This window comes from Canis lupus, chromosome 14 (assembly GCF_003254725.2).
Source record: "Canis lupus dingo isolate Sandy chromosome 14, ASM325472v2, whole genome shotgun sequence".
Taxonomy (NCBI): domain Eukaryota; kingdom Metazoa; phylum Chordata; class Mammalia; order Carnivora; family Canidae; genus Canis; species Canis lupus.
Genome location: NC_064256.1, coordinates 56,172,015 through 56,198,985, shown reverse-complemented (window position 1 = coordinate 56,198,985; position 26,971 = coordinate 56,172,015). Strand labels below are relative to the sequence as shown.

Here is a 26,971-nt window from a genome sequence, read left to right as displayed (position 1 = left end):
CGCCCCCAGCCCCCCGCCCGCCTCCCTACCGTGCGCCCCCGCCGCTCCAGGTGTCTCCCTCCCGCGCCCCCCTCCGGCCCCAACCCCGCCCCGCGTCCCTACCGCGCGCCCCGCTCCGGGTCTCTCCCTCCCGCCCCCCCGCCCGCGTCCCTACCGTGGCAGCCACTGTCCGGGGTCGGGTCCCCGTCTCTCCGCGGGAGCCCGTCCAGCGGGGGGCCGCCCCCCGCATCCCGGCAGCTCCGGGTCTCTCCCTCCCGACTCCCCCCCCCAGCCCCCACCCCTGTCCCGCGTCCCTACCCTGCGCCCCAGCCGCTCCAGGTGTCTCCCTCCCAACCCCACCCCAGCCCCCAGCCCCCACCCCTGTCCTGCGTCCCTACCGTGCGCCCCGGCCGCTCCAGGTGTCTCCCTCCCAACCCCACCCCCAGCCCCCACCCCTGTCCCGCGTCCCTACCGTGCGCCCCGGCCGCTCCGGGTCTCTCCCTCCCCACCCCCACCCCCCCGCATCCCTACCGCGGCGGCCGCAGTCCCCGGTCGGGTCCCCGTCGCTCCGCGGGAGCCCGTCCGGCCCGGGGCCGCCCCCCTGCGCCACGCGGCCGCCCACTCCCGAGCCCCCTCGCTCACCCTTCTTCCGAGAGCCTCGCCGGGTCCGTGCGACGCTAGCAAGGTGCATGCGGCAGCGGGGACAAAGTGCAGCGGTGGGGCCCGGGGGCTTCCGCGGCCGCCGGAGGGGACCGCGTCCCCAGGTGCGGGCCCAGGCCCCGGGCGCACGCGCTCCCGGGGGGACCCAGGAGGAGGGACGTCCCCGCTCGGTCCCGGCGCGCTCAGGACTTGCTTCATGGTCTCCTTTGCAGTCCCGCGTGCGTCCCGAAGGCAGGCTCCAGGTGCGCGTTAGGGACCGCGCGGACGAGCCCAGGTGTGTGAACTAGCCCGCGCCCCCCCCCCCCCCCGCCCCGGGACTTCCTAGTCTCGGGCAGCAAGACGTCGTGCCTGAGACACCCGAGGGAACCCAGGCTTTGAGGGGAGGTTCACCCCCGACCCGGGCCGGAGACACCGGCTTGCACTCTGGGCCTGGGGGCAGCTAAGCCTCCGCAGGTGTGGGTGTGTGGACCGTGCACCTGCAGGATGATGGTTTTTAAAGAGCCCAGGCTTATTGAGTCCTGAATCCTGCTGTGTAGAAGCAAGGACACAGTGAATTTAAGTATCCAAAATGAGGGTAAAAATGTGGGTCTCTTGACTGCCTCCACAACTAAGGAAAGGGTGTCTACTTGTAAGTTACAAGACGGTTGATTTGTGGTCACCGAGTACAGTGCAAATAAAAGGTGCCTTTCACCCTAGTAGCAAGGTACACGCATTTAAATTAATGAATGCATTCAGCACGTTTTCATAGCTCCGCTTGAATTTCAATGTCACCTTTTTTCTATATTAATGTGAGTTGTACAAACATCTAAATTCTATTATCCTAAATTTTAACAGTATGAGAAAATAGGAGCAGATACAACCAAAATGCATGGAGTTAGATACCAGGAAAGAACTTCAGCATTTCTAACTCGTGATCCCTGCTTCAAATCCTGTACCCGTGTTTTCCTCTCTCCAGTATGACATACAAATTACGGCTCTGTCTTCATTATTGACTTTTCCCAGGTATGTGAATGAACTCACTGCATCCATTTCCCCACTCCCACTCTATTGTTTGCTAGTATGACCCATCAAATATAATACACACATTCTGAAATGAATTGGCAATCAGTTCCTCTTTGTTACCAAAGAGCAAGTGATAATAAAGGGATTAACAAGTCTCAAAGAACGCAGAAACTGACCAGGTGATACATGGTTTGAAAAGACCCCAAGTATTTGTCAATCCATCTCCTTCCTCTGGAAAGAATAAATGAAATTATTACTATTTCTTGAGTTCTTACTATTTGCCAGGCATCACCTCATGTAAACCTTATAACAATAAGGGTATTGTTAATAATTATAACAATTATAATTAATAATTGTTAATACTCAATTATTTAAATAGGGTATTATTTTCCCCAATTTTCAGGGAAGGAAATAGATAAAAAAAATTAGGTAAATGTCTGTAATGGTAGAGCTAAGATTCAAACTCAGATCTAATTCCAAACCATGACTCCTACCAGTGAGCAGTAACACTTCAAATCATCCCTCCTGGGGGATCCCTGGGTTGCGCAGCAGTTTGGCGCCTGCCTTTGGCCCAGGGCGCGATCCTGGAGACCTGGGATCAAGTCCCACATCGGGCTCCCGGTGCATGGAGCCTGCTTCTCCCTCTGCCTGTGTCTCTGCCTCTTTCTCTCTCTCTCTCTGTGACTATCATGAATAAATAAAAATTTTTTAAAAATTTTTTTTAAAAATCATCCCTCCTGTATTGATATACTGTACTTACACCTCAACCCAGTTTTTCTCTTCACATTGGCTTCGGGAAATCTTAACTGCGGGAAATCTTAACTGCTAGACCTCTTCAGGACTGAGATAAGAAAGCAAAAATCTACAAACCCAGTGGCTACTGGAATTTTATTTTTTTTAAAGATTTTTATTTATGTATTCATGAGAGACAGACAGACACACACACACACACACACACACACAGAGGCATAGACACCTGCAGAGGGAGAAGCAGGCTCCATGCAGGGAGCCCCACGTGGGACTCGATCCCGGGTCTCCAGGATCACGCCCTGGGCTGAAGGTGGCGCTAAACCACTGAGCCACCCTGGCTGCCCGGAGTTTTATATTTTTAATAAATGACATTTAATTATAATATCCCATTCGAAACATGTATACATGCACGTATATAGGAAGATCCGAGATTTTTATCATAAAAGATTATATTCCAAATTTGTTCTGGGCATAAGTAAGACTTCACTATTACTCAGAACATTAACATTTAGCAGATACAAACAAATGAAATGGGACAGGATACTCTAAATTTGCATCTAGGTACATACCTAATGAGGGAATGTAGACTTAGGCTCCAAGAAAGTGTTCAAATGTGGCTGAAGGTCATGCCTGAAACCTAAATGTGGCTTTGAGATGTCATGAATAGGAAAGAAATCAATGACCAGGATGAGAATGGAAAGAGGTAATCAGAAACCATGAAGCTCTTCTTGCCAAGCTGCTTAAATATCAACCCGGAAAATTATAACAGCTTGTATTTCTTGACCACTTACTTTGCCAAGCGCCGTGCCAAATACATGGCATGCTATGCCTTTTTTAATCCTTATAATGCTTTCATGGGACAGGTGTCTTCTTCATTATTTATACCTTATAGGTGAAGAAACTAAGGTACAAAAAGATTAGCAATTTTCCCAAGCAAGTTGCACGGCAAATAATAACAGAGAACACAGATTTGAACCTACACATTCTGTTGCCAGAGCCCAAGTGTTTTACCACTCCACATACTTCCCCTACAGAATTTCCTATTGTTTTAAGAAGAATTGACATTCAGTTTAGAAGATTAGGTGACCGGGTACGCCTGACTGGCTCAGTCAGTGGAGCATGCAACTCTTGATCTTGGGGGTTCTAAGTTCAAGCCTTATGTTGGGTATAGAGATTACCTACAAATACAAAATCTTAAAAAAAAATATTAGGTGGCCATTTGGTATGGCACTTGTTTATTGTGGTAAAATGCACATACACAATATCAAATTTATCATCCCAAGCCATTTTTAAAATGTACGGTTAGTTCAGTGGAAATACATTTACGTTGTTGTGCAATCATCACTACCATCCATCCCTACAACCCTTTTTATCTTGTAAAACTGAAACACTATACTCATTAGACGATAACTCCCCATTCTCTCCTCCTCCCAGCCCCTGGCAACCACATTATACTTTCTTATCTTTATGATTTTGACTTTTCTAAGTACCTGCATATAGGTAGGATCATACAGTAATTGGTCTTTTTGGTGACTGGCTTTTTTCACTTAGCATAATGTCCTCAAGATTTATCCAGGTTGTAGCATATTGTAGAATTTCTTCCCTTGTTAGGGCGAAACAGTATTCCCTTGTATGTATGTATCACATCTTGTTTACTGATTCATCCATTGGTGGACACTTGGGTTTTAGCTATTGTGACTAATACTGCTGTACAAATATTGGTGTACAAATTGTGAGGCATCATTTTTTAAAAAACGATTTTATTTATTTATTCCTAAGAGACAGAGAGAGGAGCAGGCTCTCCACAGGGAGCCTGATGTGGGGCTCCATCCCAGTATCCCAGGATCCCAACCTGAGCTGAAGGCAGATGCTCAACACTGAGGCACCCGCGTGTCCCTGTGTGGCAACATTTTAAAGGTACGTTAAAAAGAAATAAGAAGAGGGGCGCCTGGCTGGCTCAGTTGGAAGAGCGTGTGACTCTTGATCTCAGGGTTGTGAGTTCAAGCCCCATGTTGGGAGTGGAAATTACCTTTTTTTTTTTTTTTTAATTAATTACTTTAAAAAAAAGATGAAGAGAAAAAATGGAAGCCAACATTTATTTAGCACCTACTATGTGTTCAGCATTGTGTCACATGCTTCCTACAAATGATCTCAATATATGAAAGCTTATAAGATAACCTTCCTGTCATATGTTAATTCACTCTGCCAGATGGTGGCCGAAGTCCCATCATTAGATATCAGCAGAGAGAAATTTCACTTTCACTATACTTTACTTAGCCATTATGTTCAGTTTCATTTGAGGGTGTTCCTCAGATTCTTTCCTGAGAATGGGCTTTAATAGCGATAGGTGGGTAGTGGCCCTGAGTGCACTAAAAACTGGCCAAGTAAAAGGAGGATGGAAAAAGTCGCCCCCCTCAGGAAGGAAAGCTCATCAAAACAGAGAAGGGCAGCCCGGGTGGCTCAGTGGTTTAGCGCCGCCTTCAGCCCAGGGCCTGATCCTGGAGACTAGGGATCGAGTCCCAGGTCCGGCTCCCTCCATGAAGCCTGCTTCTCCCTCTGCCTGGGTCTCTGCCTCTCTCTGTCTCCTATGAATAAATAAAAATCTTTAAAAAAGAAGAGAAAGGGGATCCCTGGGTGGTGCAGTGGGTTAGCGCCTGCCTTTGGCCCAGGGCGCGATCCTGGAGACCCAGGATCGAATCCCACATCGGGCTCTCGGTGCATGGAGCCTGCTTCTCCCTCTGCCTGTGTCTCTGCCTCTCTCTCTCTCTCTCTGTGTGACTATCATAAATAAATAAAAAAATTTAAAAAAAAATAAAAAAAATAAAAAAAAGAAGAGAAAGGAAAGCCAAGCCAGGCCTTATTAGCCTCGCATGCACAGGCTGGTTCTGCTTGTAAACTTACCCCAGCTGGAAGGGCAAGAGCAGCCGAGGCCCTTCCACCATATGCTGGCGCGGTGAGCAAGCCTGTAAACACACATTACAGTCTCACAAAGGCTTTTCAGACCCAGCCGGAGGTGCCCTGGTCCCCGAGTAGGCCAGGCTACCCTTTACCATCTTCAACACTGCGTTTGACCTGCCAATGCCGTTTACACACACAACACATACTTTTAACTACACACACATAACCCGTTTCTCGCCGCCCCCCCCCCCCCCACCTCCTCAGGGACAGGAATTGTGTCTTCTGTTTTCCTTTTACTCATCTTTTGTTCAGTCATACAGGATATGCAATCAAGTAACAACTGTCTCTTGGACTTCCTAGCCTGATAGTTGGGATGTTGTCCTCTGTTAATCTTGCAGCGGCAAGAAGAGCTCCTGGCTGAGGCCAGTGCCCAGAATGAGGCGGGATCTGTGCTCTGCCCCAAAACTCAGACCCTACCGGTGATCATCAACATTCTCTGGAGACAGTAATGGAGAGCTAAATTTTCACTCCTGGCACCACGACTTACTCGGCTGTGGGATCACTTCTCTGTGACAGTTCTCTTTTCTGGAAATGAGGTTAATGATACCTACCTCTCGTACAGCACAGTGAATCTAGACAACGAGAGTGTACTGTAATCATCAGACTTGCTAAGAGACTGGAATTTAATCATTCCATGATTAGAAAGAATAATTAGGTGAGGTGATGAAGGTGCTAATTGTTGATCCAGTGGCAATCGTATTACAATGTGAGTGTGTCAAATTGACATTTTGTACTATTTAAATATATGCAATGTTACAGGCCAAATATATTGTAATGACAAAAAGTAATAAAAATACCCACCTCATAGGGTTGCTGAATGGATTAAGTCAAGTTCTTTCTACCTCAGTACTTTTGACATTTGGGGCTAAGGTGATCTCTGATGCAGGGGCCTGTCCCAGAATGTTTAGCAGCACCTCTAGCTTCTACCCACTGCATGCCGCTAGAGCTAGCCACCCCGCCACCACCCAAGTTGTGACAACCAAAACCATCTCCAGAGATTGCCAAAACCCCTGGAGAGTGGGGAGGGCAAAATTGCCCCTGGTTGAGAAGCCCTGGCTGAAATTACTTAAATATGATGTATGTAGCATACTTATATACAATGCATAAAGGATTTCAAACTGAGTAAGCCCTCGATGAACTTTAGAAATTATTGTTACATGTCACTGGTGATGCATCAGAAATCAGTATAGCATTGCAATAGAAAATACTGCAGAAAACTGAACTCTCTGAGATTATCTGAATTCTCAGGAACATTGCATTGCCTCATTCCCTCTCCTTTGCTGGTATTTAGATGAAATGAAAAGTGGGGTGGGGGAGGATTCAGGTACCCTCCCAACTATAAGATAATTTTGATCTTGAGCAGAACTAGAAATGACATTTAAAAGCTCTGTTTTTCAGTTCCTCCAATTTTCAGCTCATCACCCATGTTATATTCTTAACAACTGTGTCCAGATGGAAGTTGGCACCCTGATGGGTCTTCTGTAAATTGAAGGGACTTCCTCATAAAGGAAATCTTGAAGATCCTCAATCTGTATAAAATGAGCACTTATTAATGTTATTAATAAACTGGAACGATTATGAACAGTATTTTGAACAATTTTTCACGGATATAAAAGCGAATAAATTCTGGGGTTTTCTAAGACTGCTGTTCATGAAAAGTTTCATTATTTATAATATGAATAAATTATATTCACTTTTGATTTTCCCGCCGAAGCTTTTTTAGACACAAGAGAATGTATCACATCAGATATCATGCTGAAAGCTAGATGCTATCTATAGAATTAAAACTATGGTCTTGCATATATGGACTGTAAGAAGACAAGTGATGGCTTTTTTCTGCAGATGAATTCTACACTAACTTACATGTTACATGGAAGGGTTGCATTTGAAAAAGCAGTAGAGTACAGTAAGTAGTTACTTAAAGCTATTTTTTCCCAAACAGATAATTTATAATAACAACGTGTAAATAAAGAAGACTTGTGAAATGAAGAATAAGAGAGACTCAGTGGGAGACTGTCATTGCATCTATGGACTAAAAGAAACTGTGAATGTCTCAGCCCTCAGAGTCCAATAGGTTGCACTATTCCCACTGTCTGATATTTTTTTAAAAGATTTTATTTATTTATTCATAGAGACACAGAGAGAGAGAGAGAGGCAGAGACACAGGCAGAGGGAGAAGCAGGCTCCATGCAGAGAGCCCGATGTGGGACTCGATCCAGGGTCTCCAGGATCACGCCCCGGGCTGCAGGCGGCGCTAAACCGCTGCACCACAGGGGCTGCCCCCACTGTCTGATATTTGATAGAAGTTGATACATAGGTTCATCTGGAAATAAAAGCCACCCTCCCTTCACCCCAATTTTGGAAGAGTTTGCCATTGAAAGGCTTGTAGAATTGCCATTGACTGACAACCCAGGCAGTATTTTTAGATCTAATTTTTTTCAGAAATGTTTATTTTATGGTCATTTCTTATACTGATTCATGATTAACACTAAGGACACAACATGACGTCAATTATTCAAGGGAAGTTCTGTTCAGCCCGGGAAGCTAGGACTTGAAAATTCCCAGGTTCCGATTTGCTTTAACCAATCCTGCATAGACAGAGTCTATGAGATCTTATTCTCTTAGGACACTGTGCTGGTCATTTATTGATCTTCAAGCTCCATACGATGGGTGAAACTACAGTGATTGAACACCAATTCCTGGTTCAGTGACGATGGCAAACTAGCAAATGGCCAGCACAGCACCAGTTTCAAAAATAGAGCCAGAATTTGAATGAAGCTTTAGAGCTGAGCACTTCATCACCACATTGAGTGTGTAAACCGGACCATATAGGATTATTTTAAGAGGAGCTGCCTTTTACAGTTTGTCCATTTGCTTCTCTGTTTAGGTGAAAACAAGTACTTATCACAAAGGAGTTTTCGGTTTTGCTTTTTTTTCCTTTTTTTTCCTTCATTTATTCAGAATTCATTGAAAGGACCATTCATGATAGGAATGTAAAGTTGGTGGGACGCCTGGGTGGCTCAGTCCGTTAAGCAGCTGTCTTCAGCTCAGGTCCTGATCTGGGGGTCCTGGGATCAGGGGCTTCCTGTTCAGCGGGGAGTCTACTCCTCCCTCTGCCCCTCCCCACACTCATGCACTGGCCCACACTCTTTCTCTCTCTCTCTAGTGAATAAATAAAATCTTTAAAAAAATAAAAATTTTACAAAGGAATATAAAGTAGGTAGGTATCCATGGGGAGGGAAGGACCAAGGAAAATCTTTTCTTCTCCTTTTCTTTTGAGATCCAACAGAAACTTTCATGAATTGGGATGACCCTGACTGAAATGCTCAAATATGCATGCCAAGGAGCGTGCCTGAGGAGAACGTGACACACCATGAGAGAAAAAGGTTAATGCCAGCCAGGGCTTACTGCTTGGCGGGAGATGAGCCACTTTGCAGATGAAACTGGAAGGCTGACTTTATGCACCCAGTGTGGAATGCTGGGTAGGCTCTCAAAACTGAAGAAGGAACTTCAAAAGTCCAACTTATGAAAAAGCTCCTGGACTTCTTGTTAACTTCAACATTAAAAGTTAAAAAAGACATGTGACCTTATTTGCATCTCAAGAAGTAGGTGAAAAGAGACAGACAAGTTGCATATGTGTGTTTGCATGAGCATTGAATAAAAGCTTGGAGGGATATGTGTCATCATCAGTTTATGCCACAAATTTCTAAACATTTAAAGTATTTTTGCAGAACAAACAAAAGTAAAGTGAAGTAAAGTGGCTTTCTGACTCCATTCCACAAATGTTTTTGGAAAGCCTATAGTGTTCCAGCTCTTTGCCAGGAAAAGTGAACAAGACAGAATTCTGTTAGAACTTTCTAAGGGCTTCTTGGATCTTAAATTGCTACTCAGACTGACAAAGCAAAGCATTAGTTGCCTGAGCCCAGAGGAAATGACCAGCATCAATGTTTCTGTCATTTATTCTGGATTCTCTTTGGTCCTGAAAAATCTACAATAACTCCCTAAATCTCTTTCACCTCTCTTTCTTTTGCCCTCACCACAGGCCTGCATTCTTTCCCCATTCCTGGTTTTAAGACTGAAAAACAACATCTTCTCAGAGATCATTATGTCTAGTCACAAAGACACCCTGTGAGGAATAGAAAAAAAATACTTCCATCAAGTAATTTTAAGCGTTTGACTCACAATTGGCTCAGGCCACCAGTAGTTCATTAGAAGATACTATCCTGATAAATCCTAGGAGTTTTACACATCTCTTTACATGTCTAATGTAAGTGCCACAAGCACACTGCATTCTATTTTTTGCATGTTAAGAGCATTAATTTCCTTTTTTTTTTTTAAGAGCATTAATTTCTAAAACACAAACATATAAAATAAAACACAAATTTTAGGGCAACCCAGGTGGCTCAGGGGTTTAGCACCACCTTCAGCCCAGGGCGTGTGTCTGGAGACCCGGTTCGAGTCCCACATCAGGCTCCCTGAACAGAGCCTGCTTCTCCCTCTGCCTGTGTCTCTGCCTCTCTCTGTCTCTTATGAATAAATAAATAAACTCTTTTAAAAAACACACAATTTTTAAAACTCTTTCTTGGCAATTTTTTCCTTAAAAAAAAAAATCAAATACTAAAAGCCTCCAAAATGGGAGTGTCCCAGTCCTCTATTTCTCCAGAAGACTGTGCAAATTCCTCACTCCTCTCAGAGTCCAGGGAGAGGCCCTGTGAGAAGCAGCAGGTTCTCAGATCTCTGTCAATGCAAATGTCAATCCCCCAAAGCAAAGCTCGAGCTCCACTCTTCATTCCCTCTGGGCCCACAGGGTACTCATCAGGTTTACTGTCAGACAACCTGCATGCTCTCCACACTACTGGGGAACAGAAACCTTGAACCTTGCTGCACCTGCTAGTGCTTGGCACTGTGAGAACCCAGTAACTGACAGCTCCCTGGAGGCCAGCCAGGCAGGGTGGAACACCCAGTCCCACACAGCAGGCTCATCGCCCGGCTCACAGCCAGCCACCGGCTGCAACCGTGCAGCTCTATTTTTCAAGACCCACTTTGGTCAGGATTCTACTTGTCTGTAGGAATTCCTTTTGTTAGACACCTATTAAATAATAAAGCTAATGAGTCTTGAAAATTATCTGTCTGGCCTAAAACAGGGCAGGGGAAAAACAGCCTATTTGATTATTAACATTTTATCTTGCTGGCTTTCAAAAAGTGAAGATTTTTTTTTTTAAGTTGCAAAATAGATTTAGATTTAAAGATCGGAGAAAAAGTGTAGACCTCACTTCAAGGGTAGATCTGAATGTATTCTCACACAAACCCAAACGAATTTGAGGCTTGTAACAATCTGTAATAATCTCAATCTGAAGAAAAATGGGCTATTTTCTGGAATCTGTTTCTGTTCGCTCAGAGTTAATTTTAAGATAGTTTCATTTGGCTGTGTAAGAAAACAAACCCTAGATCATCTCATTTTCAAATTTATCTTCTATCAGATAGTATGGCACAGGGGGTTAGAACTCTTCCACTGGGAGGTGAGATTTCTTCATTTGTAAAATGGGGGAAACAAGAATTTCCATTACATAGGACTATTATGAAAATTAAATGAGTTCATATAAGGAATAAAATTAATGCATTGCCTGACAAAGAATAAATGCTCAATAAATATGTGTGTGCTTCAAATTTCACATCCTCACATTAGTGATTTACTGAAGGCTAAACTGGTCCTTCCATGTTGTTGTTGTTTACAAGAAAGAATGCAATGTGTATGGGATGATTTTTTATGACTTTTTAAATGCGCATCTCCTCAACCAGTTTTCATTTTTGTTTATGTAGTTCTTTCAAAAGAAGGGGAAACTAAAACTCAACAATAAGAAAACAAACAGCCCAATTTAAAAAATAAGCCAAACATCTGAACAGATACTACACCAAAGAAGATATACAGATGGCCAATAAGCATATGAAAAGATGCTCATCATCATTTGCCATTAGGGAATTGCAAATGAAAACAAGCGTTTAGATACCACTAATCACCCTTTGGAATGGCTAAAATCCAAAAAACTGACAATCCCAATCACTGGTGAGGATTGCTGGTAGGAATGCAAAATGGTATAGTTCCTGGAGAATGAAGTTGGCAGTGTCTTACAAAGCTATCTACATATAGTCTTACTATATAATCTAGCAATCATACTTTGAGGTATTTACCAAACTGATTGGAAAACTTCAGTCCACACAAAAATCTCCATGTGAATGTTTACGGTGATTTCATTCACAATTGCCAAAACCTGGAAGTAAACAAGGTATACTTCAATCAGTGAACGGATAAACAAATTGTGGTACATCTACAAAGTGGAATACTACTCAGTAAGGAATTAACTTTTTTTTTAAGGATTTATTTATTTCTTTTAGAGAGAGAGCATGCAGGAGCAGGGGGAGGGGCAGAGGGAGAGGTAAAGAATCTCCAGCAGACACCAGTGGGCACAGAGCCCCAGGTGGACCCAATCTCAGTGAGACCATGACCAGAGCCACACTCAAGAGTCAGATGCTCAACCTACTGAGTCACTCAGGACCCCCCAAAAGGAATGAACTGTTAAGCCATGAAAAGACATGAATGAATGTAAATGTGTATTGCTAGTGAAAGAAGCCAATGTGAAAAGCCTACATACTGTACGATTTCAATTACACATATTTTAGAAAAAAATACAACTACAGGGAGAGGTTAACAGATCAGTGATTGCCAGGAGTTTGGGATGAGGAGGGGGTTAAATCGTGTGAAAATTAATAAAATCACCTGGAACAGGGAGGTCAGAAGAGGGAGCTCTCATGCCCCTAACACTCCTCTTCAATTACAGACCCAAACAGGAAGAGGCTTACCTGGCATTCCTCACAGGAAGAAGTCGATACTTTACTACCCTATCCAGAAGAAGAAAGATTTTCTCCTTGTTCAGCAACAGCCCAGCCAATGAGAGACTATCAAAACATAGCCAATGAAAAGCCACTAAACTTGGAACTCCCAGTTTAGTCTAATGGACATTTTGTTTATTATAGGCCCTCCCAACTCCCCCGTCAACCTCTCTCACACCCCACCCCTGCCTTTCCTCTATAAAAGTGGACTCCAGGCTTGCCTATGGTTTTGCCATAGGCCAGAATGTTCTGAATTGCCATTCTTAATTATGCCCCCATAAACTATTTTACCGGTAAAATAACTGACAGTTTTATTTTTAAGGTTGACAATAGGTAAAGCACAAGGAATATTTTTAGGGGAGTAAAGCTATTCCAAACGTGAATTTTTTAAAAAATCATTTAGGAGATGGGGGATGCAGAGGAACTCCAGGATGGAATGCAGAATGTGACAAGAGAATCTAAATATATTACAAATATATGAAACAACCTCACTGAAAGGAGTGGGAGGAAAAGGCTCTGGACTAAGTAACTCTGGAAATGTGTGGAGTACATAAAACTGACAGTAGAAGAGCCAACATGAAGTGCACCTCTGGCTGATAAAATATCCCCTGGGTACCGATTAACAATTTTGAAAACACTATGCACGTATCATGGAAATGAAAAATTAAGCAAACAGACAGTGGAGGGTGGAAGTCAGGTTTCTTACTGTTGGAGTGGGAAGTTACAGATAAGCAAGGGGAAGAGGTTAGAATGATCCCTGTGGTCATGAATTAGAATTAGAGACAGCAGTACAAACTCACGCTCAGCTTAATAAAGATACAGATGCTTACGTGTGGAAATATTTATAGATGTGTGTAAACACAAAGTCAGTACACATGCATATATTTTCTTGCTCTGTCAGCTGAGACAGCCTAGAAGCAAGGACATCTCAGTGGCAAGCAATATACACCCTAGCACCCAGATCTTGGTTTGTAATACTATTCTCCTTAATAGTAGAAACCAGAATTACTTTTAGGACTGAGGCAGGAAAAGTACAAGATGAGCATGGAGCATCTTGTAGTGCCAGAAAGGAAGTGCTTAAAACAACAACAACAAAATACAATGATGGGGGGGTGTATTTCAAAAGGACATAAGAGTCACATATAAAAACCCCAATGGTCAAAGCCAGAACAATTTGTCAATAAAATAATTATAAATCAATTGGTATCATAAAATAATATCCACAAGTCCATGCTGACATTAACAAATAATTGAATAAACTAACAGGGGAAAACAAACAAATTTCTTACACAGAATTCAAATAATTTATGAAGATACTTCACTCTCAAGGAGGTGGAGCTCAACTCTTTACTCCTCTTAAGTGTGAACTATACATGATGACTTCCTTCCAGGGAGCACAGTACTGAGGGGAGAAAAGAGTAACTTTACTAAGAAGTAACCTGACCAATATAATCTCAGTCGAAAAAAACAAACAAATCCCAAACTCTCAGTCTTCCAAAATAAGGAAAAACTGAGAAGCTGTAACAGCCAAGCAGACATGAAAACTAAATATAGTGTGTTATCCTTGATGAGAACCTGGAGTGGAAAAGGATCATTAGGTAAAAACTTGGGAAATTTTAATAAAGTATAGACTTCAGTTAATCATAATTTATTAATATTTGTTCATGAATTGTGACAAATGTACCATACTAATGCAGGCTGCTCATAATAGTGGAAACTGAGTATGGGGTATACAGGACCTCTCTGTTGTATCTTCACAATTTTTCTGCAAATTTAAAACTGCTTTAATATAAAAATTTTAATTTGTATTTAAAAATTAAAGAAATATTTTTACTGATCTGTGGCACAGTTTCCATGTTACAACAAATTATTAACAACTTGAATAATATTTAATAAGGACACGTGGGTGGCTCAGTTCGTTAAGTATCCAACCTGGTTTCTGCTCAGGTCATGATCTCATAGGTCCTGAGCTTCACCAGCCCCCAAACTCAGTTGGGAGTCTGGAGTCTGTTTGAAGAGTCTCTCTCTCTCTCTCTCTCTCTCTCTCTCTCTCTCTCTTCCCCCGTCACACTCCCTTGCTCTCTCTCTAGATATTAAATAAATAAATAAATCTTTAAAAAATAACATTTAATAATAATGTCTCAAGCCAAGTCAGATCCCTTTATCTCATATTTAGCATTTTCAAAGTTAATACCCTTTACATTTATTATTCTCAATTAATTATTTCTTTTGCAAGGGTGACCATAGGATCCAGGTCTCAGAACACAAAACTTCACAAGTCTGGAAAAGTGGCTTCAAATTGGGTTACTCCATGACCTTAAAAAAAACTTCCTACCACCAGTGGGAGATAAATCATGTAAAAACCAAGGGCCAATGAATATTCCTTTAAAATAAATCAAAGCTAAAACAAACAAACAACAAAAAAAAAACCTCTACTAAATTTCTTCGATCTCACAAAAGTTCACAAGAAAAAAAAAATCTTCATGTTCCTGTGTCAACTCAGGACCATCAAAATGGTCTGCAATTATTCAATAATCCTGTAGCTATACTAAGAAGATGGAATTCTTCAATCACCCCAAAGTTTCAAGATAATACTAGCTACTCACTATAAAAGTTGTAGGACTTAAAAATAAAAGTGAATTTGCCCACAGGGTAGTAACACACTTTTGCTCCCATTGTATTGTGTAAAAACCATTTGGATTTTTAAAAAAATTATTAGATTAAAACATGCAATTTTAAGGATCTATTCTCTCTTTTCTCTGGGAAAATATTTTAAATAATTCTATTCAATCCATGAAATTCCCTTCCCACTCTCTTATTCCTATACTGTGGTTACTGTTACTGATTTTCAGCTTTAAATGTTTCCATGGATTGCAGTGAACTGACAAAGAGCTGTCACATTTCACTCAAAAAAAGTATTCTGGAAATAGCTGCTCAGCCATAGCTTTTACAACCCTGTTGGAAAATGTATAGTAACACGTTTCAAAAATAATATTTTTCTTTGTGGATCCACTAATATTAGAAGACATTGAAGCACATGCATCTTTGTTCCTCACTTGGTTGTACCTGGCTTGTTTTCCAATCTGAATCAAATCCACCTGTATATCCAGGACAAACTAAATGCAAGGAATTAGTGTGGAGTCCCTAAAGTGCTTAAGCCTTTTATGTGTTTTTCTCTCGTTTAACTCTTTCAGTATACTTACGAGATCATTATTATTATGCCATTCTACTCTTAAGGAAAATCAGTTTCAAAAGAATCTTTAACATACTTATCTATAGCTTTACATCTAGTACAGGTAGTCCTGGATTAGATCGAGCCGATCTCAAGACCATGTCCCTTCACTACATTGTCATGGGATAAAATGTTATTCAGTGAACCAAAATCATTGAGAATAGGAAATTGTAGAATTAATTTCCTTTATATTTTTAACAAGAGATCCTAATGAAGAAGAGAAATTTTTTTAAGTTTTTACTGTGTGATACCTGTGAAATCATTTAAACTAGAAAATTCAACTGGGCTCTTAGCATCACAGATTTCTGGCATTTAGCAAAAAAGGATTCTGTGTGGTTGTTCTCTTGAGTCCCAAGAAGTCCATGCTATAGAACAAAGGGTAAGTAAAGAGAGGATTAAGGAAAAATATCCTCTTGTCACCTTTTCCGGTTGATGGGGCACCTCTCATCCAGAAATTCAGGCCAGAGCTCAAACCAATGTTGCAGGGCCTGTGAATGGCAGAAAGGGTAAAGGCTGAATGATGAGTATGGAGAGTAATGGAAGTTTCTTGCACTTGAGCATGGAATTCCATGTCTTCTGTATATAAGGACATGGACAGGGTTTTGTTTTGTAACACTGCACAGAAATATGTAAGTTTACAGCTTTTAAAAAAAAAGACAAAATTTAAATTCTTTTTATAATCCTTGCTAGGGTTGGGACTGCATTGCTTGTTTCACAGCTATATAATTTTTTTTTAAATATTTTTTCCTTATTTATTTATGATAGTCACAGAGAGAGAGAGAGGCGCAGAGACACAGGCAGAGGGAGAAGCAGGCTCCATGCACCGGGAGCCCAACGTGGGATTTGATCCCGGGTCTCCAGGATCGCGCCCTGGGCCAAAGGCAGGCGCCAAACCGCTACGCCACCCAGGGATCCCCACAGCTATATAATTAACAGAGTTTTGCACACAAATACATATGTATTTTCAAATGCCTATTAGCCAAGTATATGTACTTCCTACTTAACTAGAAAGTGCTGGTCATTAAGTCATTCATTATGAGAACCACTCTTCAGGCATATTTATGCATATGCAAACTATTGTTTATATATATTTTTTAAGATTTTATTTATTTATTCACAAGAGACACACAGAGAGATGCAGAGACACAAGCAGAGGGAGAAGCAAGTTCCTCGGATGGAGCCCAGTGTAGGAATCAATCCCCAGTCCAGAATCACACCCTGAGCCAAAGGCAGACTCTCAACCACTGAGCACCCAGCACCCAGCCCTGTTGTTTGTCTTTAGGTTTTTTATAAAACCATCTTCATTTTTTTCTGTAAAATTCTATACTGATAACATTTGCATATTAATAGTTCAGTTATACTGGATCTTAAACATTTTCATGTGCTACAGTTAAATTGTAGGATGACAAAATGCTTTTAACTCTTGATACATTTAAAATTTTATAGGTGAAAAATGAGAATATGAAACATATATGGGTATGAGGTTATTCATTTAGCAATTTCCTTCCAGTTACTAAAAAAACTTTAGTGCTATTACAGATTTTTTAATGTTTTTAATGTATAATAAAGTTTAGATAACTGTAAATAAATAATATACTTCAGATTATTGATAAATCTGACAAATAATCTAATGTTTTAAGTTTTCACGCATTTAATTATCTCTTAGGAATGATTTTTGTGAAGGGCATTTCAGAATCACCTATATCTTGTATAAATTAATTAATTCTACTTTACCACTCCTTGGTTCCTGACCCATCTCTATTCCTGCTTCTTGAACCACTGATATTGTGGGAATATGTCAAATCCCTCAGGTTTATGGGAATAGAAGAAAAGCTTGATATCTGATGTTTAAATAACCAAATTTTCTTTCTTTTTTTTTTTTTTAAATTTTTATTTATTTATGATAGAGAGAGAGAGAGAGGCAGAGACCTAGGCAGAGGGAGAAGCAGGCTCCATGCACCGGGATCCCGACGTGGGATTCGATCCTGGGTCTCCAGGATCGTGCCCTGGGCCAAAGGCAGGCACTAAACCACTGCGCCACCCAGGGATCCCCCAAATTTTCTTTCTTACTACTGAGTTGTCACAAGTAACTGAGTTCTCTTTATTTCTTCTTCTCCTTTTCATTATAAAATAGTTTTATAGAAAAGAATAGGTTTATATTAATATAGCAAGGAAGGGCCTGAAACACACCATTCTACTAACTAGTCTAAGAAAATGAGATTATATCAGAAACAAATACATACATACATTTCAAAAAGTAAACAGTAGTAATTCCAATAATGAGTCCACGCTTTTAGGCATGCCTGATTTCTATGCACTGTATTAGGAGGAGGATCACAGAAATACCAATTCATGTATTTATGTAGCTCAGTGGGAGTACCTCTAAACCAGGCAAATTTAAGCTCTACTAATAGCAGAGAATTATTTAGTGTTGATACCAACTTTAAACCCTGCAGCCATGAATTCCAAATATTTTTGGAATCTTCATTATTTTTTAGCCCTAGCCTAGTTTCTAGAAATAAGTTATTCTGATTCTCATCAAGTGTTCATCCTTGTTACTCAATCAGAAGAGTCACAGAAAACACAGTTCTCATTATGCATCTCATACACAGTACAGGGAAATGGGCAGTCAGTCAGTGAGAATGAGTACTTCTTCTCCCCAGTGTCTAGTTCTTTGATCTGACAAGTGTAAAACAAGTAAAAGTTAAATTATAGACATTAAATTAGAAGTTAATATTAACTTTCAATTTTATTTTCTAATAATATTCTGACCACATTAAAATATTGGAATAAAGGCATTATATTTATATACAGTACCTTTGGGGCATATAATTAAATTTAACTCACTTCGGTAAATACATTTATCAGGTGTCGACCATCTGTGAGGGCCTCTCACATAGAAAGTCAGAGGGTCCTTGGGCCCAGGCCTTAAATGAGGCACAGTTCCACAGATATGCTGATAAGACAGAAAGAAGATAGTCACTGGTCAACGTTAAACCTGTGTCCTGTTACCAGACTACATCAACCTAAGTATACTATGAGTTCAGTTTTTTAGAAATCTTATGATCAACTTACTAACAACACAGTTCCTTTGGTGACTGTCGTGGGAATGTGTGTGTTTAATTGATCTGCTTGCCTAATGCAACATTTAAAATACAACCATAATTTTGTCACCCTGCCATTTCTTCAGTTTTTAATATACTGAAGTCCTCAAAAAAAAATGCAAATGGCCTTGGCTTTTCTGAATATCTGACAAACTCTGCAGGGCATCAAACTAATCTCTGAGGACAAAACACAGTCTCTGCTTTCAAAGAGCTTATTGTCAGCAGAAAAAAAAAAGAAATAAAAATGAAAATACCTAGTATAGATGATAGGATAAGATAAGAGTCATTCTACAAATATAAATAGCCATGAGACTCAATGGCACCAAAGGTCATTTCCAGGTTAGAATTAGAATGTCTTCCAGAGGACATGTCATTGAAGACGGATCTTGAAAGACAAGGAGCCACTGACAGTAAGAAATGAGAAAGACATAAGCAAAGAGATGCTTATTTAGGAACGGCACTGTTGGGGTGGTGTGTGGAAAGTAGAGAAGGAAGTGAACATGGGAAATCAGATTGGAACCATGTAGTTTAGGGTCACAAATGGCAGTAGGTGACTCGTACTATCATCACTGGCAAAAAGGAGTCAGTATGGGGTTTTGACAATGGAAGAACATCAGTGCATTGTATTTTGAGAGGATTAAACTGGAATAAATATACACTGTGGCTCGACAGAGCAGGAAGAGATGATATGGGGACTGGTAAGGAGGAAGCCACAGCAACCCTCAGCCTGAGGGTTCTTCACTGTGCCAACCAGAAGAATTTCCTTTTTCCTGAGTCCTGAAGACCCTTTCCTTATATTCTCCCTCCACCTGCTTCCCAAGCTATAAGCTACCTCGGGGGGATAATCAAAAGCAACACTTTATTGTTCACCGTTTTAAAAAAACTCCTTATTGAGACCAGGGGGATCCTTCATCAAAGGTAAGATTTTTCTTCCTCATCCAGCTTAGTCCTTCTAGAACAACCAGATCTTATCCCATAACATATTCATCACACACCGTCAGGAAATTCAACACCAATTCACAATACCAGGAAGCATTTAGTCTGAGACAACTAAGTGACAAACATTATTGCTTCCATTTGCTCAATAGAGTTAGATGTGAAGAGTCACTCAAGTCAAGGTTTTTTTCCCCATTGAATGAATGAGGAACAGAATTAGGACTTCTGAGAAATGAGATTATTTTTCTAGTTCCTAGTTTTTCCTTTTACAGTTTTTTTCAACTTTTTTTCAATTTTCTACATGATCCCCTGGCTGATTCAGTAACTGGATTAAAGTTAAGATGAGTTGATACCTGTGTGATAACAGCTAAAGCTTATAAAGCACTCACTGTGTGCCAGCAGTGTTCCAAGCACTATGCAGAATTTTGTTTGACAGGTTAAAAATAAAAAAAGATTCTTACCAATGAGGTTCACAATGAGGAGAAGTAAGAAAGAATTCCCAGGACATGGAATAAGCAGTATGAAGATTTATCCTCCCCATGAGAGAACCTATTCATTTTCTCATCTGCTCCTACACCTTCAGAACAAAGGCGTTATTCAAGGAGGGAAGGCAAAATTCCAAGCTGCCGCTTGACTTCTGATTTAACAAAGGTTACATGCAAGCTGTCGTGAGCTGTTGAATTACATCGTTTATGATACCATCTAATGTTTTGAAAAGGATGTTTTACTATTGATTAAACAAATTTAAAGTTGCAAGAGAAAACATCTTAATATACCTACTAAAATTATATTTAGACATTGCTGGGGTGTACAGTTCTGCACTGGGATTTCCTTCAATTATATAGACTCATTATTTGATTAATACACTGTAAACTATGCTTAACAACTGTGCATATTGAAGTAATGTCCAAATGGCTGTATTAAGATACATATGCAAAATAAACACATAAACATATCCATAACTAAATTAGAAGACCAATATAAAATGAGTCTAATTAATCAGTATTACCCAAACTAAGAGAGGGCACTTTGGTCATATGGCCTCAAAATATAAAGAACATTCATATTTTCAATACAATCATTGATTCAAAAATGATTAAAAATTCAAATAATTTCACTTGGAAGTCATTTATTAGGCCAAATGTATCTATTAAAAATTATAACTTCTACTTAGATAAATTGCTTCAAAATAGAATAATTAAAGAAACAAAATAACCTGCTTTGTAAATATTTCAGAGAAGTGTTTAGTTTGAATCAACGTGAAGAAGAGATGCTTTCATTTTCTTCTCTCTTACTCACCTGCCCTCTGGTGGCAAAAGAGAAAAGTGAAAAGTAAGGAAGCTTCCCCTGTAGTGAAAAAAAGCACATTTTACGATGAGAAATGTGTATTGTTATAAAATTTTTCAAAGCCACATTAATTTGCCATATTATCCTGCCACTCACATAGGAGTTAAAAAGCATAAAAAATAATGTTTTTAACTTGGGAAATATTTCACTATTTAACATAGTCCTGATGAACTGCATTAAAGTAAGTATACAAATATCTGAAAATGTCAGAATAGGGCGGGGGGCGGGGGGAATTGTGTCATGGACTGGCAGTTCCACCGGTGGTATTTATAACTGACTGAATGACCACATCCAAAAGGGTCTGATCACTAGTCACCATATAGAGGCCAGGATAATGGTGAATAAGGGTGGTCTGCTGGGTTTTAGCTCTAGTCCTTTCTAAGTAACAAGACCATTGATGCTGAGAATGAAGCTCAGTGAATTCCAGTTCATAAAGATCTCAATAGTCTAGAAGTTGAAATTTTTACCAAGACAAAATAAAACAGGAATTACTATGTAGGTCTGAAAGTTTGCAAGAGCCTCCTGAACACAGTAGTTCAGGTTCGAGGAAGAGACCTTGACATTTCCATCATTAGGAAACCCAAAGGAAGTTTACCATGTGATGCGGTGCCAAAAGGTTAACAATAAGTGCCTTCCCTGAGTGCTGAGTGTGGACCAGATCTCCCCTGAACACTTCACATATATTACAAAATCCCAAAATAATGCAAATTTACATTTGTGAATGGCTCATTTATTGCCCAGCTCTCTCGTTCTTTAAAAGGGATGAGCTACAATTCATTTTCTGGAAAAGGAGTTTTAAGGATTAAGAAATGACAGTCTCTCTGTACAACTTTATACAAACTTAAATTTTGTATAAGCGTTAAGTTTTGATGTCTTTACTATTGTGCTTACTATGAAAATATGGACTCTTTAATCACACAGTTAGCCCTGCATTTTGGGTAACTGGAATGTTTAGACCCATTTATTGTCCTTTTAAAAAGATTTAGTATACATATAGAAACATATGCAATTCAGCGTAATGACTTTTTACAAAGGGAATTCAAGTTCTACCACCAGATCAAGAAATAGGGTGTCCTGGCAAATCAGAAGCTTCCTTCCTGGCTCCTCTCAATCTTCATCTCCTCTCCAAAGAAACTGCTACTTTGATTCCTACCACCATAGGTTTATGTGGCCTGAATATCACATAAATGGAGCTCTACAGTGTGATCTCTTAGACGTGTGGCTTCTTTCACTCAAATTATGTTTGTGGGGTTCATCCATGTTGTTGTATGTAAAAGTAGTCTCTTCATTTTCATTGCTTCATAGTATCCCACTGTATGTGTATATTAATAAAATCATCCATTCTATTCCCAACAAACATTGGGATTGTTTGCAGTTTTTGCATATCTTTTTAGAGTATCTGGGAGGACAAGTAGAAAATCTGGGTCATGGGTTTTGCATATGTTCAGCTTTAGGAGAAATTGGAATAGTTTTCCAAAGTGTTAGTACCAATTCACAATCTACATTCTACCAACAGCATATGGCAGCTCTAGTTGCTCCACATTCAACATAATACTTAGCATTACCAGGTTTGTTTGTTTTTTTTTTCTTTTTTAACATTAGTCATTTTGGTGAGTAAGTAGTAGTATTTAATTGTGGTGTTAAGTTGCATTTTCTTTTTTTTTTTTTTAAGTTGCATTTTCTGATGGTTAATGACTTTGAACACATTTTTATATTTACTGGCCAATTCAATATGGTCATTCATGAAATACTCAGTTCATCTGCTCAGTTTTCCACTAGATTATGTGTTCCCTCTCTCTGATTTTATTTATTTATTTTTTAAAAGATTTATTTATTCATGAGAGACAGAGGCAGAGATACAGGCAGAGGGAGAAGCAGGCTCCCTGCAGGGGGAACCCAATATGGGACTCGATCCCAGGACCCCAGGATCATGCTCTGAGCCAAAGGCAGACACTCAACCACTGAGCCACCCAGGTGCCTCTCTCTGACTGATTTTTAGGAGTTCTTTATATATTCTGGTAGAAGTCCTTCATCAGATATAATATATTGCAAATATCCTCTTCCCCTCAATAGGTTGACTTTTAACTCTCTTAATGGTATCATTTGGTGAAAGAAGTACTTAATGAAGTCCAACTTATTAATATTTTACTTTGTAGTTAAGAGCTTTTGTAACCTGTTAGATACATACAAGGATCTTAAGAGCAAAATCCAGGCTTATTTATTTAGCATCTTGGCTTCTCAAGTCCTGGCTGCTAATCATCTCAAGCTGGGGAAGATGTGTATAGGAGAGACATGATGCAGTCTTCAAATAGTTGAAAGGCTATCATAGGATGAAAACATTAGGCTGCTTCTGCAAAGTCTCATGGAAAAAAAAAAAAAAAAAAGACCTCAGGCTGGAAAACCAAAGAAGGAAGATCTACTATCAACATAAAGTATGTCTGACCAGCCTAGTAATGAAATGAGATTATACTTTCTCCCTGTCACTGGAAGTGTTAAAATACAGATTGAGGGACAGTTTGCTACAAGTGGATGTTGTAATAGATAACCTTTAAGTCAATACATCTGGCTTTAAGAGTGTGGCTACAGCATGCAATATAGAATAGTATAGCTGCCCTCTGTACCACCAGCTTAAAGAAGTTAGAGAACTCCCATAGCATCTTTATTTTTCTCTTAATAGGTTACATAAACCCATGTAAATTCTTATTTATATTTTCAGTCTCTGTGACCTCCACTTTTTAAAATGGTACAGTTATTTTCTTTACCTTAAATTTTCACTTTGAAAGTTTTTAAGGGAAAATCTCTATTTCTAATATTCCACAATTTGTCAAATAAGATTCTATTTGTCCTAAGGATAGCCTTCAGGGTTTTTTTTTTTTTAATTTTTTTATTCATGAGAGACACAGAGAGAGAGAGAGAGAGAGGCAGAAACACAGGCAGAGGGAGAATCAGGGTCCATGCAGGGAGCCCGACATGGGACTCAATCCCGGGTCTCCAGGATCACACCCTGGGCTAAAGGCAGCACTAAACCGCTGAGCCACCCAGGCTGCCGGCCTTCAGGTTTTAACTCCAGTTCTTTCCCTTTCCACCTTCATCTACTCAGAAGAAAAATTCTCTATTTGTAAATTGCTGGGAGGGGCGACAGCAAATATTCTTCAATTCTTTGTTTATTCTAAAATGTCATTCTGTACATGTTCCTAAGCTCTACGTATTTCCTGAAATTCACTGATCAAATCCATGAGTGTTTCAAGAGAGAACATAACAAACAGTAAGAGAATAGTGTACTGTACTACTAAATCAACTGGACCTGGAGACAGATGAGCCTAGCTCAAATTCCATCTTACCACTAACTAGAACATATCACTTAAACTTGCTAGGCCCCAGTGCTCTCATCTATAACTGGAGATAATAATACTACCTGTCTGCCAATTGTTGTGAGGATGATGTGAGATATTGTCCATCAAATATCTAACACAGTGCATGGCTGATAGCATACACTTTCTTTAAAAAAAAAAAAAGCCAAATACAATGGAATATTATCCAGCCATTAAAAAGAATGAAGTTCTGATACACACTACACATCATGAAACGAACCTTGAAAACATTATGTTACATGAAAGAAGCCAGTCACAAAAGAAAAACTATTGTATGATTCCACTTACATGAGTTATCTAAAATAGGAAATTTGTAGACGCAGAAAGCAGAATAGAAGTTACCAGGCACCAAGGGGAGAGGGAAATAGGGATTTATTGTTTAATAGATGTAGACTTTCTGTTTGGGATGATGAAAGTTAGGGAAATGGAAAAAATTATGTGATGTTTACACAAACATGACGAAGTACTTAGCACTATTTAATTACACCATTAAGATGTTAAAGTGGTAAATATTGTGTTATATGTATTTTACAATAAAATAACTAAATAAAATTTCTAAATTTCTTAAATGAGCCATCATTATTACCTTCCCAAAATCTCTAAGGAAGGTCTATGCTGACTCTTATAAGATCATGTCCCTACAATGATAATTCGGATTATTTCTAAACATACACCTTATCTTAGCCATACAAGAGTTTAACTATCTTTTTTCTATCTTCTCTCCTAGCATTTCAGGCTTTAAAAAACATCTTTGTTAATTTCTATCACATCCATAAAGCATTTGATATGTGATTATGAACTTGGTGGTTTAATATAAATGCCTGATTTATAGATTTTTAACATTAACCTCAGTACCTCTTACTGAGAAAGCCAGCTACCAAACTTCATCATTATTTTTATTTATTTTTTATTTAAATAATCTCTGTACCCAATGTGGGGTTCATACTTACAACCTCAAGATCAAGCGTTGCATGCTCTAGCAACTGAGCCAGCCAAGCGCCCCCAAACTTTTTTTTTTTTTTTTTTACAATTTTATTTATTTATTTGATGAGAGAGAGAGACAGTGTGTGCACAAGCAGGGGGAGCAGCAGAGGGAGAGGGAGAAGCAGGGTCCCTGCCGAGCAGGGAGCCCAATGTGGGGCTCCATCCCAGGACCCTGGGATCATAACCTGGGCCGAAGGCAGATGCTTAACTGACTGAGCCACCCAGGGGCCCCCCAAGCTTTCTTTTTAAACAAGTAACTGTACCAAATCTTTGTTACTGCCTTCTAAGTCAGTTCCTAAATAAAACAAAGCTTTTCCTCCAACCCTATAGTCTATTTTAAGAGTTAGTTCCAGGTATGGATGAGTAGTGTATGTGTTTTCGCATATGTGTGGGGAATGGTGGGACACACTAGGGAGGAGGAAGACTTTGTCAAAGGCATTTTTTTCTAATGTTAATAAGTTACATCTACTTGTTCCTCTTTTTTTCAGGTAACTATTTATCATTTCATTGAACTCACCGTGATTGGGTGGCATGATTTCCCCTTACGTAAATCATTGTGTTCATCCCCTGATAGATTATGTTTGCTTAAATGTTCAACAATTATACCATTCATAACAAATTCTACCAGCTTCCCTGACCTTGAAGTAAAAGCAAGCAACCTGTAATCAAAAAGGGCCTCCAATGGAATGCTTTGTGTGGATTGATTACACAGAAGTTATTTGTAATGATAAGATACACAGTTTAGTCAGCCATGGTAGTTACATTACTGTGTTCTTGAAAAAACAAAGTTCTTCATGAGCACCACTTGGCTAAACTTTTTCTTCATCTTCAATATTTCCAATTCTTAGACATTTTATAAAATATCCTTATCATTATATATACATTTTAAAATCCTGGATCTACATGCAACTTGTTTCTCAACAACTATTTATTACATCCAATACTTAAGAGGCACCTGAAGATCTAGATGCAAAAACCCACAACTCTTTGAATACAGAAAATACATTTTCTTCCACAGAACCTAGTTTTCTATTATCAGAAAGTATTCCAATTTTGTTTTTAGTGATTTAATTTCATCAACAGAAAAAATGCAAAATATTAAACCCAATTCTACCCAGAGGAATACATTCTGAAATTGCCACTGGACATCCTTGGGCCAGCAGTTCACATGCTTGATTACAAAAATGTATCAATATTGGGCTTTAAAGTACTCTCAGTATAAAGAACAGAATATAAGAGCAACTGAGCTTGATCACAAGATGTATTCACCACAGGCTTTCAATCTATTGTCTTACCATTTACATGAGTGCTCCAGGAAACTTCTGAGAGAGAATTTATTCTAAGGAAAGAGAGAACTGAGTAAATCCTCTTGGTCCAACAGGAAAAAAAAAAAAAAGGCAGTGTATTATAGTGGTTAGAAAATGGGATTAGAAGGGGTGCCTGGGTGGCGCAGTCAGTTATGCATCTGGCTCTTCGTTTCTGCTCAGGTCTTGATCTCAGGGTCCTGCCATCAAGCCCTGTGCAGGGCTCTGAGCTCAGTATGAGTCTGCTTGTCCCTCCCCCTCCCCTTTTAGCTCCCAACCCCACTCACTCTTCTGTCTCTCTCTCTTTCAAATAAATAAATCTAAGAAAGAAGGGAAAAAAGAAAGAAAGAAAAGAAAAAGAAGAAAGAAAGAAAGAAAGAAAGAAAGAAAGAAAGAAAGAAAGAAAGAAAGAAAGAACGAACGAACAGGATTAGGAGTCTATCCTAGGTCAGGTTC

The 26,971-nt window shown here is 39.8% G+C and overlaps 2 long non-coding RNA genes across 3 annotated transcripts; one reads left to right on the top strand and one right to left on the bottom strand.

The window, feature by feature from the left end:
* The first annotated feature begins 648 nt into the window (after positions 1-648).
* On the top strand, positions 649-6,171 carry LOC112670804 (uncharacterized). Its single transcript, XR_003143237.3, has 4 exons — positions 649-913; positions 1,474-1,641; positions 4,171-4,308; positions 5,688-6,171. It is a non-coding gene; the product is annotated as an uncharacterized LOC112670804 (long non-coding RNA).
* Positions 6,172-10,542: 4,371 nt separating this feature from the next.
* Positions 10,543-26,649, bottom strand: LOC112670901 (uncharacterized). 2 transcript variants are annotated; one of them, XR_003143284.3, is made up of 6 exons: positions 26,507-26,649; positions 20,809-20,856; positions 19,971-20,086; positions 18,317-18,425; positions 15,890-15,957; positions 10,543-11,618 (listed from the first exon to the last, which is right to left on the bottom strand). It is a non-coding gene; the product is annotated as an uncharacterized LOC112670901 (long non-coding RNA). The 2 variants fall into 2 exon arrangements; XR_003143285.2 differs by lacking the exons at positions 10,543-11,618; positions 15,890-15,957 and adding an exon at positions 17,124-18,148.
* Between the last annotated feature and the right edge of the window lie 322 nt (positions 26,650-26,971).